We start from the raw sequence: 13,448 nt of genomic DNA, 5'->3' as shown, positions 1-13,448 counted from the left end.
CTATTCAAGTGAATAGGATCAGAGTTGCAGTTCTGCAGATCGGCCACGATGCAGTGTATGGAGCCATCTGCTTCTGGCACGGACACCCGGGTGGCTCGGGTGTCAGACCCACACCAAACATATACTGATGACCTATCCTGTGGATAGGTCACAAGTATGAAAAACCGTGCCCGGACAACCACTTTAATAAAAAAAAAGTTAATAATTATTGACGTTTCATTCCATGTGATTACTGCAGCGATCACATGGGATGCAGCGCCATCCCAGGAGGCCAAGCTTCACAGAGAACAGAGGAACACATTGCTATTATAACGCCCTGGGGGTAAGTATTGCCCGTTTCTCTAGCTGTGTTTTCGCAGCAGAGATTCCACTTGAAAAACTGCACAATTTTTTGGGGACAGAATTCCCTGCAGGTTCAAGAACGGATACACTGTATACTTTAAGCATTGTATTGTGCAAACATACCCTTAGGGTCATTTCGGACTTCGCGGTTAAGGTACAATTAAAACTGCATAGAAAAACGCGCCCGAAAACCGCATGCGTATTTACCGCAATTTCGTGCATCTTTCGATCCGGTTGCGTTTTTAACTGCACCTCAAACAAATGCATGGCCGGTTAACCCCTTAAAGGGAATGTGTTGCCAGCAAAACATGTTTTTTTTTAAATTAAACATTTAGTGTGTAGGTGTTTAAACATTGTTCAAATTTTTTTATTTTTTTTTCACGAGTCAGGAAATATTATAAATTAGATTCTAATTTATAATATTTCCCATTGCTGGTCACTAGATGGAGCTATTCCCAAAATTGCAGCATTGCATGTGGTAAAGCACTGAGCCTGTTTTGGCCTTAAAGGAACAGTGTCATCACAATTTTTTTTTAAATATGTTAAAGATGTTAGTGCTTTATTAAAAACGTTTATATTTATTTGTGTGTTTGTGTTTTACTTTTTCTTATTTTTACACTTTTTCTTCCCTATGGGGGCTGCCATTTTTTTTCCATTTCTGTATGTGTTGATTAACGACTCATACAGACATGGAATACGGCAGCCACAGTCCCATAGGGACTGCGAACGGGGCCCGTTCCATCCACTAACATGTACGCCGTCTGTGTGGGAACTGCGCATGCGCCGCTCCCACACAGTCCAATTTGAAATGCGCGCCGTCCGGCGCCATTTTCCTGTGGACCGGAAGTCGCGGCCGGACAGTAAGATTACTACTTCCGGTCGCAGCTTCCGGACTTGTGCACTTGGACCAGCGGCAGCAGACGGAGCGGACGGGCCGGAGGGAGCCGCGGCGGCAGGAGCAGGTAAGAGATTTCTATGTATGTTCGTGTTTGTTTACGTTTACTACTGTATGTAAACCTACTACACTGTGTGTTAGCTCAAAAAATGGCGACACACAGTGTAGGAGGTTAGACCGTTCAAACCCCTCGTTTATCCCGGCACTAGCCAGGATAAAGGAGGGGGGGATGCTGAGAGCTCACTAGAGCGAGGGCTTTTTACCCAATTTTGCAATGCTGCAATTTTGGGAATAGCTCCATCTAGTGACCAGCAATGGGAAATATTATAAATTAGAATTAATTTATAATATTTCCTGACTCGTGAAAAAAATAAAAAAAATTTGAACAATGTTTAATCACCTACACACTAAATGTTTAATTTTAAAAAAAAAACAACATGTTTTTCTGGCAACACATTCCCTTTAAGGACACAGCCTGTTTTTTCAAATCTGACATGTGTCACTTTATGTGGTAATAACTTCGGAATGCTTTTACCTATCCAAGCGATTCTGAGACTGTTTTCTCGTGACACATTGGACTTTATGTTGCTGGCAAAATTTGCTCGATACATTCATTATTTAATTGTGAAAAACACCAAAATTTAGCGAAAAATTGCAAAAATTAGCATTTTTCTAAATTTATATGTATCTGCTTGTAAGACAGATAGTAATACCACACAAAATTGTTGCTAATTAACATCTCCCATATGTCTACTTTAGATTGGCATAGTTTTTTGTACATCCTTTTATTTTTCTGTGACATCACAAGGCTTAGAACTTTAGCAGCAATTTCTCACATTTTCAAGAAAATTTCAAAAGACGATTTTTACAGGGGCCAGTTCAGTTGTGAAGTGGATTTTAGGGCCTTATATATTAGAAACCCTCGATAAGTCACCCCATTTTAAAAACTTCACCCCTCAAAGTATTCAAACAGCATTTAGAAAGTTTCTTAACCGTTTAGATGTTTCACAGGAATTAAGGCAAAGTAGATGTGAAATGTTCACATTTCTTTTTTTTTTTGCAGAAATTCATTTTTCATCTATTTTTTTTGTAACACAGAAAGATTTACCAGAGAAACGCAACTCAATATCTATTGCCCAGATTCTGCAGTTTTTAGAAATACCCCACATGTGGCCCTAGTGCACTTATTGACTGAAGCACAGGCCTCAGAAACAAAGGAACACCTAGAGGATTTTGGGGCCTCCTTTTTATTAGAAAATATTTTAGGCTCCATGTCGGGTCAGGAAGGCTCTTGCGGCGCCAAAACAGTGGAAATCCCCCAAAAGTGACCCCACTTTGGAAACTATACTCCTTGAGGAAATTATCTAGGGGTATAGTGAGCATTTTGACCCCGCAGGTTTTTTGCAGAAATTATTGGAAGTAGGCCGTGAAAATAAAAATCTACATTCTTTCAAAGAAAATGTAGGTTTAGCTAATTTTTTCTAATTTCCACAAGGACTAAAAGGAGAAAATGCACCACTACTTTTGTAAAGCAATTTCTCCCGAGTAAAACAATACCCCGCATGTGGTCATAAACGGCTGTTTGGACACACGGCGGAGCTTAGAAGGGAAAGAGCGCCATTTGGCTTTAGGAGCTCAAATTTAGCAGAAATGGTTTGCGGAGACCACGTCGCATTTGCAAAGCCCCTGAGGAACCAAAACAGTGAAAACACCAAAAAAGTGACTCCATTTAGGAAACTACACCCCTTGAAGAATCCATCTAGGGGTGTAGTGAGCATTTTGAACCCACAGGGGTTTCATAGATTTTATTAGAATTGGGCAGTGAAGATAAAAAAAATACTTTTTTTACAATAAGACGTAGCTTTAGCTCAAAATTTTTCATTTTCTCAACAAATAAAGGAATAAAAGCAGCCCAACATTTGCAAAGCAACTTCTCTGGAGTACGGCAATACCCCATTTGTGGTCATAAACTGCTGTTTGGGCATACGGCAAGGATCAGAAGAGAAGGAGCGCCATTTGGCTTTTGGAGCACATATTTTGCTGGATTGGTTTCTTGACACCATGTCACTTTTGCAAAGCTCCTAATGTACCAGTACAGTGAAAACTCCCCAAAAGTGACTCCATTCACGGAACTACACCCCTTGAGGAATTCATCTAGGGGTGTAGTGAGCATTTTGACCCCACAGGTGTTTCATAGATTTTATTAGAATTGGGCAGTGAAAATAAAAAAAATCCTTTTTCTTCAATAAGACGTAGTTTTAGCTGAAAATGTTTCATATTCTCAACAAATAAATGAAAAAAAAGCACCACAACACTTGTAAAGCATCTTCTCCTGTGTACGGCAATACCACATATGTGGTCATAAACTGCTGTTTGGGCACAGAGTAGGGCTCAGAAGGGAAGGAGCGCCATTTGGCTTTTGGAGTACAGATTTTGCTCGATTGGTTTCTGGTCGCTATGTCGCATTTGCAAAGTCCCTGTGGGACCAAAACAGTGGAAACCCCCCAGCAGTGACCCCATTTTGGAAACTACACCCCACAAGGTATTCACCTGGGGGTGTAGTGAGCATATTAACCCCACAGGTGATTGGCAGAAATTGGTGTGCACTCGAAGTTGCAGAGTGAAAATGTTTTTTCAATAGATATGCCAATATGTGGCGCCCAGCTTGTGCCACTGGAGACACACACCCTAAAAATTGTTAAAAGGGTTCTCCCGGGTATGGCGATGCCATATATGTGGAAGTAAACAGCTGTTTGGGCACGCTGTAGGGTTCAGAAGGGAGGTAGCGCCATTTGGCTTTTGGAGCGTGGATTTTGCTTGTAGTAGTTTTGTTTTGAGTCTTACTGGTGTTTCCGTTTATAATGTGGGGGTACATGTAAGGTGGGCGGAGTATATAAGGGGCATAGTCAGGGGGTATAGTGGGGTAAAAAAAACCAATAAAATAATCCAGAGATGTGTGTTATGCTGTGACACAATCCTTTCTGCACAGGCCGGTGTCGCACTAATAAATGGTCTTTACTTATTCCCCTTTTGGTCCACACTAGGCACCTTTGAAGTTTGGGGAATTTTGCTGGGAAGTGTTGTCCTGGTATAATACGGGCACTCTCACTTCCAGCAGATATGTTTGGGCCCTCCCCTTCCTGGTTCCCTAATTTTAGGAGCCTTGATAATTCGCCACTTGAAACAGAAGAAACGTTCCCCTCGGGCCGGCACAACTGCATATTTTTATTTCCTGGCTTATTGGTGCCTTGGCTAATTTTATTTTTTCATAGACGTAGTGGTAGCTGGTTTGTTGCGGGACGAGCTGTAGTTTTTATTGGTACCATTTTGTACATGCGACTTTTTGATCACTTGTTATCCTTTTTTTTTTGGAGAGGCAAGGTGACCAAAAAACAGAAATTCTGGCATATTTTTTTATACAGCGTTCACCACGCATTATAAATTACATGTTCACCTTATTCTGCGGGTCAGTACGATTCCGGCGATACCTAATTTATAGCACTTTTTATGTTTTACAACTTTTTGCACAATAAAATAACTTTTGTAAAGAGAATGGATTTTTTCTGTCGCCAAGTTGTGAGAGCCATAACGGTTTTAAATTTTTAGTCGACGGAGCTGTATGAGGGCTTGTTTTTAGCGAGACGAGTTATAGTTTTTATAGACACCATTTTTAGGTACATGCGACTTTTTGATCACTTTTTATTTCAATTTTTGGAAGACAAAGTGACCAAAAAATAGCAATTATGTCAGTATTTTGTAGGTTTTTTTTTTACGGCGTTCACTGTGCGGAATAAATAACATAATATGGTTATAGTTCAGGTCGTTACGGTTGCAGCGATACCAAATATGTATGGCTTTATTATTTTTTTCAATAATAAATGACTTGATAAGGGAAAAAGGGCGATTGTGTTTTGTGTTATTATTTGAAACTTTTATTGTATTTTTTAAAACTTTTATTGTTACTTTTTTTACACTTTTCTTTAGTCCCACTAGGGGACTTGAAGGTCCAACTGTTTGTTTGATGTTCTAATACATTGCACTACCTATGTAGTGCAATGTATTAGAACTGTCAGTTGTTCACTGACAGCAAGCCGATCAGGCTCCGCCTCTGGGCAGGTCCTAATCGGCTAACGTAATGGCAGATAGGAAGCCATTGTTAGGCATCCTGTTGCCATAGTAGCAGTCGCCAGCCTTGCCATCGCATGGCAAGGCTGCCGATTGCATACAAACCACTTTGATGCAGCGATTGCATTGAATCGCTGCATTGAAGGGGTTAATGGCAGGAATCGGAGCTAGCTCCGGTTCCTGCCGATAGATCGGGGTGTCCGCTGTAACATACAGCGGACACCCACTGCTGATGACGCCGGCTCAGCTTCTGAAACGGAAGCTGAGCCGGCGCCATCTTGCCGATGGTACCGGAAGCCTCCTGGGCCCCGCCGACGACGGGACATAGGAGGATTCCGTTACAGGCTGATTTGGAGGTAAGTATTAGCCCTCCGATCGCCTTTGCAGCCACCGGCAACCCAGCGATCACGTTGCTGGGGTGCCTGTGGCTATAAACTCCTCACATGCTGCGATCTCTATTGAACGCAGCATGTGAGGGGTTAATCGGTCGAATCGGAGGCTAGCTCCGGTCCTGCCCGATACCTCAGGGTGCCAGCTGTAACATACAGCTGTCACCCGGCGGTGATGTCGCTGGCTCAGCTCCTGAGCCAGCTTCATCTCCTTCACGTACAGTTACGTGGAGATGCACGAAAAGGCCATCTCCCATGACGTAACTGTACGTGAAATGGCGCGAAGGGGTTAATTAAATGCCATATTACAGAATATTACGTTAACAAAAGGGGTTCCCTATCCAGGACAAACATCTCTGGCTGGGTTCACACTGTGTTTTTGTTGCGTTTTTTTTTTAACATGCATTGCTTTTTTTTTTGGTTGATGAACTCCCATAAAGAAATATGGGAGTTTATCTACCCAAAAAAAAAATGCATGTTAAAAATGCAACAAAAATGTACAATATAAACCCAGCCTCAGCTTTGGAGGACCCTGCGTGTCTGTGCATTACGCAAAAAGCGCATTAATTTAAATGAGAACTGTGAAATGCTTCATTTTCTCTGCAGTAGCACTACATAAAAACTGAACACTTAAGGGTATGTTCACACGCAGTGTTTTCAGACGTAATTCTGGCGTTTTACGCCTCGAATTACGCCTGAAAAAACTGCTCCATTACACCTACAAACATCTGACCATTGCTTTCAATGGGTTTTACAATGTTCTGTTCCCACGAGGTTTAATTTTACACGTCGCTGTCAAAATACGGCGCGTAAAAAGAAGTGCATGTCACTACTTTGGACGTTTTTGGAGCCGTTTTTCATTGACTCCATTGAAAAACAGCTCCAATAATGTCAGTAAAATACACCGCGAAAAACGCGAGTAGTTAGAAAAATGTCTGAAAATCAGGAGCTGTTTTCGCCTGAAAAAAGCTCCGTATTTTCAGACGTTTCTGGTCACTGCGTGTGAACATACCCTTAGGCCCAATACACATGTCCGTAGTTTTTATTCATTTGTTATGGATCTGTAATTACTTATAAAATACTGACACATTTATTTCTATTGGCCGTAGACACTTTCCTGTACATTTACGGGTGTGTGTCCAGGCCGTAGAGATGAGCCACAAAATATAGGACATGTCCTATTTTTCTGACCTTGCTCCTATACTTATTACTGTGAGCACGGTCAATGTGGATGACACTCCGCGGCCTGTCCGTGCAGTATTTACTGCCCATAAATGCTGCACGGACATGTGCCTGGGGCCTTAATGCTGGGTTCCCCCTTGGATTATAGCTGATCGCTGTGAGTCCCAGAAGCAGGATATCCTGTGATCAGATTATATTCGGGGGAGCCCTACTAACAAGGACTTGTCCAAAGTATAAAACCTTTAAGGCCTTATTTACACGAGCGTATTTAACATCCGTCGCACGGACCTATGTTAGTCAATTGGGCCGTTCAGACAGTCCGTGATTTTCAAAAAGCACTTCCTTCATTTATTTTTCTAAACATCAAAACCGCGTGTCATCAGGATGGCATATACGTGAAAATCACGCAGCCACGCAGCAAACACTTATGACACACAGAACTGCAACCCAAAAAAAACACAGCATTTTTTACGTGCGCAAAACGCACGCGCTCGTGTGAATTCGGCCTAAGTGTATTAGAGTTTCCTCTTTTAAGGTTTGTGCACAGAGTGGATTAGCTGCGGATTTTCCCAATGAATTTTTTAAAAAAAATCGGCACAGAAAATCCCGTCAGAAAATTGACAGTGTTTACGCAGTGTGTGGACGTACCCATAGGAGCATGTTATGACATGGTTAAGGACAGTTTTTCAGCTACTTGATGTAAACATTAAAGTGTAACTAAATTTTTAAAAAACTTTTGACATGTCATGGTGACATGTCAGAAGTTTTGATCGGTGGGGGTCCGAGCACCGAGACCCCCAACGACCACTAAAATGAAGTGGAAGTTGCGATCAGATGAGTGCTATGCTGATTCTGATCGGATTTTTTCACAGCAGTGTACATGCTCAACAAAAAGTATGAGTCCGTACACCACCCACTCGACTTTCCGAGGACAGCTGATCAGAAACAAAGCGGCACAGTGCTAACTCCGAGCACTTCGGCTTCTTCGTTTTAGCGATCCACCGATCAAAACTTCTCACATCACAAGAGTTTTTAACATTTTAATTACCCTTTAATGTTTCCATTCACTGACAGCAATCACAGATCTTAACAAATGTGGGGAAGTACAACACAATGTGTATTGCGGTAGTAATTCCGTTGTTCTTTTCCGTAATATGAGCTAAAAACTGAATTTAACGTTGTGGGACGGATCTGTCACATGATGGACATCGAAGCACCCCAATTACGGTACTTTAATGGGGTCCATCATTTTTTACAGAATCTGCGACAGAGGATTCTAATCGAGCGACCAACGCAAATGTGAACAGAGTCTAAGAAAGTTGCAGAAATGTATTTACATAACATGGAAATTGCTTAATTCATTGATACGATTTTCCAAGTATGACACATTGAATAAAATATATACCCAATCAGTGGCGTAACTACCGCTGTAGCAGCCGACACCCCCCCCCCATATGACCGGTGGCACCGCTAGCAGCCCTTATGACGCTACTACAGGGCCCGCGCCGCCGAGCCTCTAACATTTATGGGCTGGGCGGCACAGGCCCTCTCATGCCCAGTGGCGTCGCTAGCACCGGAGAGGGCCCCGGTGCTAGTGACGGCCATCCTCTCTTGCAGTAATTGTACCTGCGTCTATAGCACTATCTATGGGGCACTATCTATAGGGGGAGCTATTTGTAGTGAACTATCTACAGGGGTGGGCTATATGTGGGAAACTATATACAGGTGTGGGTTACCTATGGGGCACTATCTACAGGGAAGCTATATGTAGGGCACAGTCTACAGAGGTTGGCTATATGTGAGGCACTATCTACAGAAGTGGGCTATATGTGGAGCACAATCTATAGCGGAAGCTATATGTAGGGCAGCACGGTGGCTCAGTGGTTAGCACTATTGCCTTGCAGCTCTGGAGTCCATATGTGGCCACTATCTACAGAGGGCTGTATGTGGGGCACTATCTACAGGGGCTTCTATGTAGGGCACTATTTTCAGAGGCTCTATGGGGGTCACTATCTACATGGGGGCACTATCTTCAGGGGGCACGGCGTGTGTGTGGGACAGTGTATGGTACTATTATAATCAGGGACACAGTGTATGGCGCTATTATAGTTAGAGGTACAGTGTATGGTGCTATTATATTTAGATGTGTTGAGAATTTTATCTTCGTTTATAGGTGCAGAAATGTTTTAAAAGTGAGAAGCTGAAGACATCTGAGCGGAAAACTGCAGAAATGGGTCGTGGCCAGGAGAAATCTATCATAGAGGTCTGGACCGGAGGGAGAAGAATAGAGGAAAAGAACTAGAATCTAAGACGTCACCGGTGAGTTACTAAGGCTCTATTCACACGACAGGGTCCGAGTGTCGGCCGATAAAAACGGACGTTTTGCATCCGTTCCGTGTTTCCGTTTTTAATGGCCGATTTTGACCCGCTTTGCATTCGTTTTTTTCCCTGTCCGCTTTAAAAACGGATGAATTTCATTTGTACATTTTTTGCCACACACTTCCCTCTGTAGATAATGCCACACACTGCCCTCTGTAGATACTGACACAGTCCACCTGTAGTTAGTGCCACACAGCCCCCTTGTAGGTAGTGCCACACAGCCCCCTGTAGGTAATGTCACACAGCCCCCCTGTAGGTAATGCCACACAGAACCATGTAGGGAATGCCACACAGCCCCCCGTAGGTTATGCCACACAGCCCCCCGTAGGTTATGCCACACAGCCCCCCGTAGGTAATGCCACACAGCCCCCTGTAGGTAATGCCACACAGACCCCTGTAGGTAATGCCACACAGACCCCCGTAGGTAATGCCACACAGACCCCCGTAGGTAGTGCCACACACCCCCCCGTAGGTTATGCCATACAGCCCCCCATAGGTTATGCCACAAAGCCCCCGTGGGTAATGCCACACAGCCCCCCATAGGTAATGCCACACAGCCCCCCTGTAGGTAATGCCACACAGCCCTGCTGTAGGTAATGCCACACAGCCCCCCTGTAGGTAATGCCACACTGCCCCCTGTAGGTAATGCCACACAGCCCCCCTTTAAGTAATGCAACACAGCCCCGCTGTAGGTAATGCGACACAGCCCCCCTGTAGGTAATGCCACACAGCCACTGTAGATAATGCCACACAGCCCCCTGTATGTAATGCCACACAGCCCCCTGTAGGTAGTGCCACACAACAGTGAAGTCAGGAACTTCTCCTGGAGCGGAAACACCGGCCACAGCTTCTGAAGTCCCTGATGTCACAGTGTCCATATATGGACACAGTGACGTCAGGGACTTCTCCTGGAGCGGAAACACCGGCCACAGTGTCGGGGATTCCGCTTCAGCAGTCCCTGACGTCACTGTGTCCATATATGGACAGTGAAGTCAGGGACTTCCCCTGGAGCGGAAACACCGGCCACAGCACTGGGGATTCCGCTTCAGAAGTTGCTGACGTCACTGTGTCAATATATGGACACAGTGAAGTCAGGTACTTCTCCTGGAGCGGAATCCCCAATCCCCAGCCACAGCTTTGCCGAAGCTGTGGCCAGGGATTGGGGATTCCGCTCCTACAGGGAGCAAAAAAATACCCTCCTCCTCACATGCGCTTCACACTGTGGGGAGGAGGAGGACAGAGTGAGTGACGGAAGACACGGCCATCACTCGGAACACATTCCAGTAATGGCCATGTATTACCCGGCCCCATAGACTTCTATGGGAGCCAGGCGGCCGGGACAACGGACGAAAATAGGGCATGTTCCATTTTTTGACGGTCAGGTTTCCCGAGCCATCAAAAAATCGGTCGTGTGAATAGCCCCATTTGGGGTCTATTGTTCCTACTGCGGCCGTGCGACGGCCATTCTTTGAACGGCCGTCACACGGCCGGGAAACCCTGTCGTGTGTATAGGGCCTTAAAGGGAATGTGTCGCGAATTAAACCTTTTTTTTTAAGTGTCGTTACTTATTTCTATTACATTTTTTATGTTTTTTGCTGTATTTTTTTTATTTCTTCCATATGGTGGAAAGTATTAAAAATTAAATAATAATTTGACATGTTTTCCTATGTTGGCACTTCCCAGAATTACAGCAAGGTGAATAAGGCAAAGCAACCTGACTCACAGCTGCTGTAAATGTGGTAGGGAATCTCACCCCCCCTCCCACAAGCCAGGAAAAGGTGTCTTCAAATTGCTAAGCAGTGTCCGGCAGCCATTTTGGGTGTGATTCTGCAGCTGGCAGAAGTTATAGGACACACCAAAAGGCTAAGGGTATGTTCACACGCTTACTAAACAAAGGGAAAACAGCTCCTGATTTTCAGCCATTTTTTAATCAAACTCGCGTTTTTTAACGGACGTTTTTGGAGCTGTTTTTCTATAAAGTCAATGAAAAACGTCTCCAAAAACGTCCCAAGAAGTGATGTGCACTTCATTCTGGTGGGCGTCTTTTTACGTGCCGGTTTTGGAAAACGACCACGTAAAAAACGCCCTGTCGGAACAGAACGCCGTATTTCCAATTGAAACCAATGGGCAGATGCTTGAAGGCGTTCTGCTTCCGATTTTTCAGCTGAAAACATTGTGTGTGAACATACCCTTGGAATGATGAAAGTGAAGTGAATGACTTTTCAGTTGACCGGTTCACAGGCCGTGTATTTGACACCTTTTTTTTTTGCATTTTTTACGTGCAAAAAAACACATAAAAAATACCGCTTGATTACACTTGATTTTGCGTGTTTGGGGGGATTTGTGTGTGTGTGTGTGTGTGTGTGTGGGGTACTCGTCGCTGTTTCTTCAAAACAGCTGATAAGAGGCTATGAAGTATCAGCGGCGCCCGTGCACACTCTGCTCTGCCACACACACACGGGAAATGTCTTAAAGGGGTCGTCCAGGAAAACATGGCGCCGCACCAGTCCTCAGGTCGTGTGTGGTATTACAGCTCTGTCCTATTCACTTCAATGGAGGTGAACTGCAATACCAGACACAACCTGAGGACAGGTGCGGCGCTGAGTCTCCAATCCGGACACCCCTTCTGTCCTGAGATGACCCGACGGGGGAGGTGGGTGACAGAGCCACCCACCGCCATCACTGCAGACAGAACCATACAACTACGGCATGAGGGTAGGGCTTGCCCTGAGTGCACTGTTCCTTGTTATGGACAGATTTATAGTCACATGAACCGCTAACCTATGTCCACTCACATGACAGAGGGGGATCGCCAAAAACCATGTGCACCCTCAACCCGTCCATCCAACCCTTTCCTGGTTATATCTGCTTCTGGGAAAGCTGGTTGGCCACCATTACCCCTCCTACTGGAGTGTTTGGGGATGTGACTAATGAACCTCTCACACTCCAGTAGGAGGGGTAATGGTGGTCACCCAGCTTTCCCAGACCCCTGAACGGTAAATCTCTCTAGTTGTACTGAGACGGTTTGGGAATGTGGCTAATTAACCTCTCAGTCTCAGCACAACTAGAGAGATTTATCGTTCAGGGGTCTGGGAAAGCTGGATACCACACTAACAGCGGGCATATTGTTTATCACCCAGCTTTCCCAGGACAGTTATAGTGAAGGAAATAAGTATTTGATCCCTTGCTGATTTTGTAAGTTTGCCCACTGTCAAAGACATGAACAGTCTAGAATTTTTAGGCTAGGTTAATTTTACCAGTGAGAGATAGATTATATTAAAAAAAAAAAAGAAAATCACATAGTCAAAATTATATATATTTATTTGCATTGTGCACAGAGAAATAAGTATTTGATCCCTTTGGCAAACAAGACTTAATACTTGGTGGCAAAAGCCTTGTTGGCAAGCACAGCAGTCAGAAGTTTTTTGTAGTTGATGATGAGGTTTGCACACATGTTAGTGTAAAGGATCTGCCAGGCACAACTTCTGTGTATACGCCCATAGATAATCAGTCTGCACCTGATTCTATGTCTCTGAGACTGACTCCAGCTTCCACCACTCAGGCTGGCAGGCTTAGGAGTGGGAGAGCCTATCGCACCCTGGCCAGACGGAGCTAGCTCCCGCCCTCTGTCTATTTATACCTGCATTTCCTGTTCCTCCTTTGCTTGTGATTCTTCTCGTGTGGTTTCCTGGCCTAGCTACAGCTTCTATCTATTTGATCCTGCTCCATACTGAGGCCCCATGCACACGACAGCAAAAAACCTCCGTTTTTGCGGACCGCAGTTGCGGTCCGCAAAAACAGAGCCATTCACTTTCATTGAACACTGACACCTTTCCGTAGCACTACTGAAGGGTGTCAGTGCCGTGGAAATGTTCCGGGAATTATGGAACATGTCCGTTCTTTCGCATTTTGCGGGCCGTGCTCCCATACTTTGTATGGGAGCACGGCCCGAAAATGCGGCTGTCAGTCAGCGGCCGGCCGTGCCCGCAATCGCGGGCCGTGATTGCGGGCACGGTCGTCTGCATGGGGCCTGACCCTGGCTTACTGACTACTCTCCTGCTCTGCGTTTGGTACCTCGTACACTCCTGGTTTGACTCGGCTCGTTCACCACTCTTGTTGCTCACGGTGTTGCCGTG

This window comes from Rhinoderma darwinii, chromosome 2 (assembly GCF_050947455.1).
Source record: "Rhinoderma darwinii isolate aRhiDar2 chromosome 2, aRhiDar2.hap1, whole genome shotgun sequence".
NCBI lineage: Eukaryota > Metazoa > Chordata > Amphibia > Anura > Rhinodermatidae > Rhinoderma > Rhinoderma darwinii.
Note: the sequence above shows the minus strand (reverse complement) of the source record.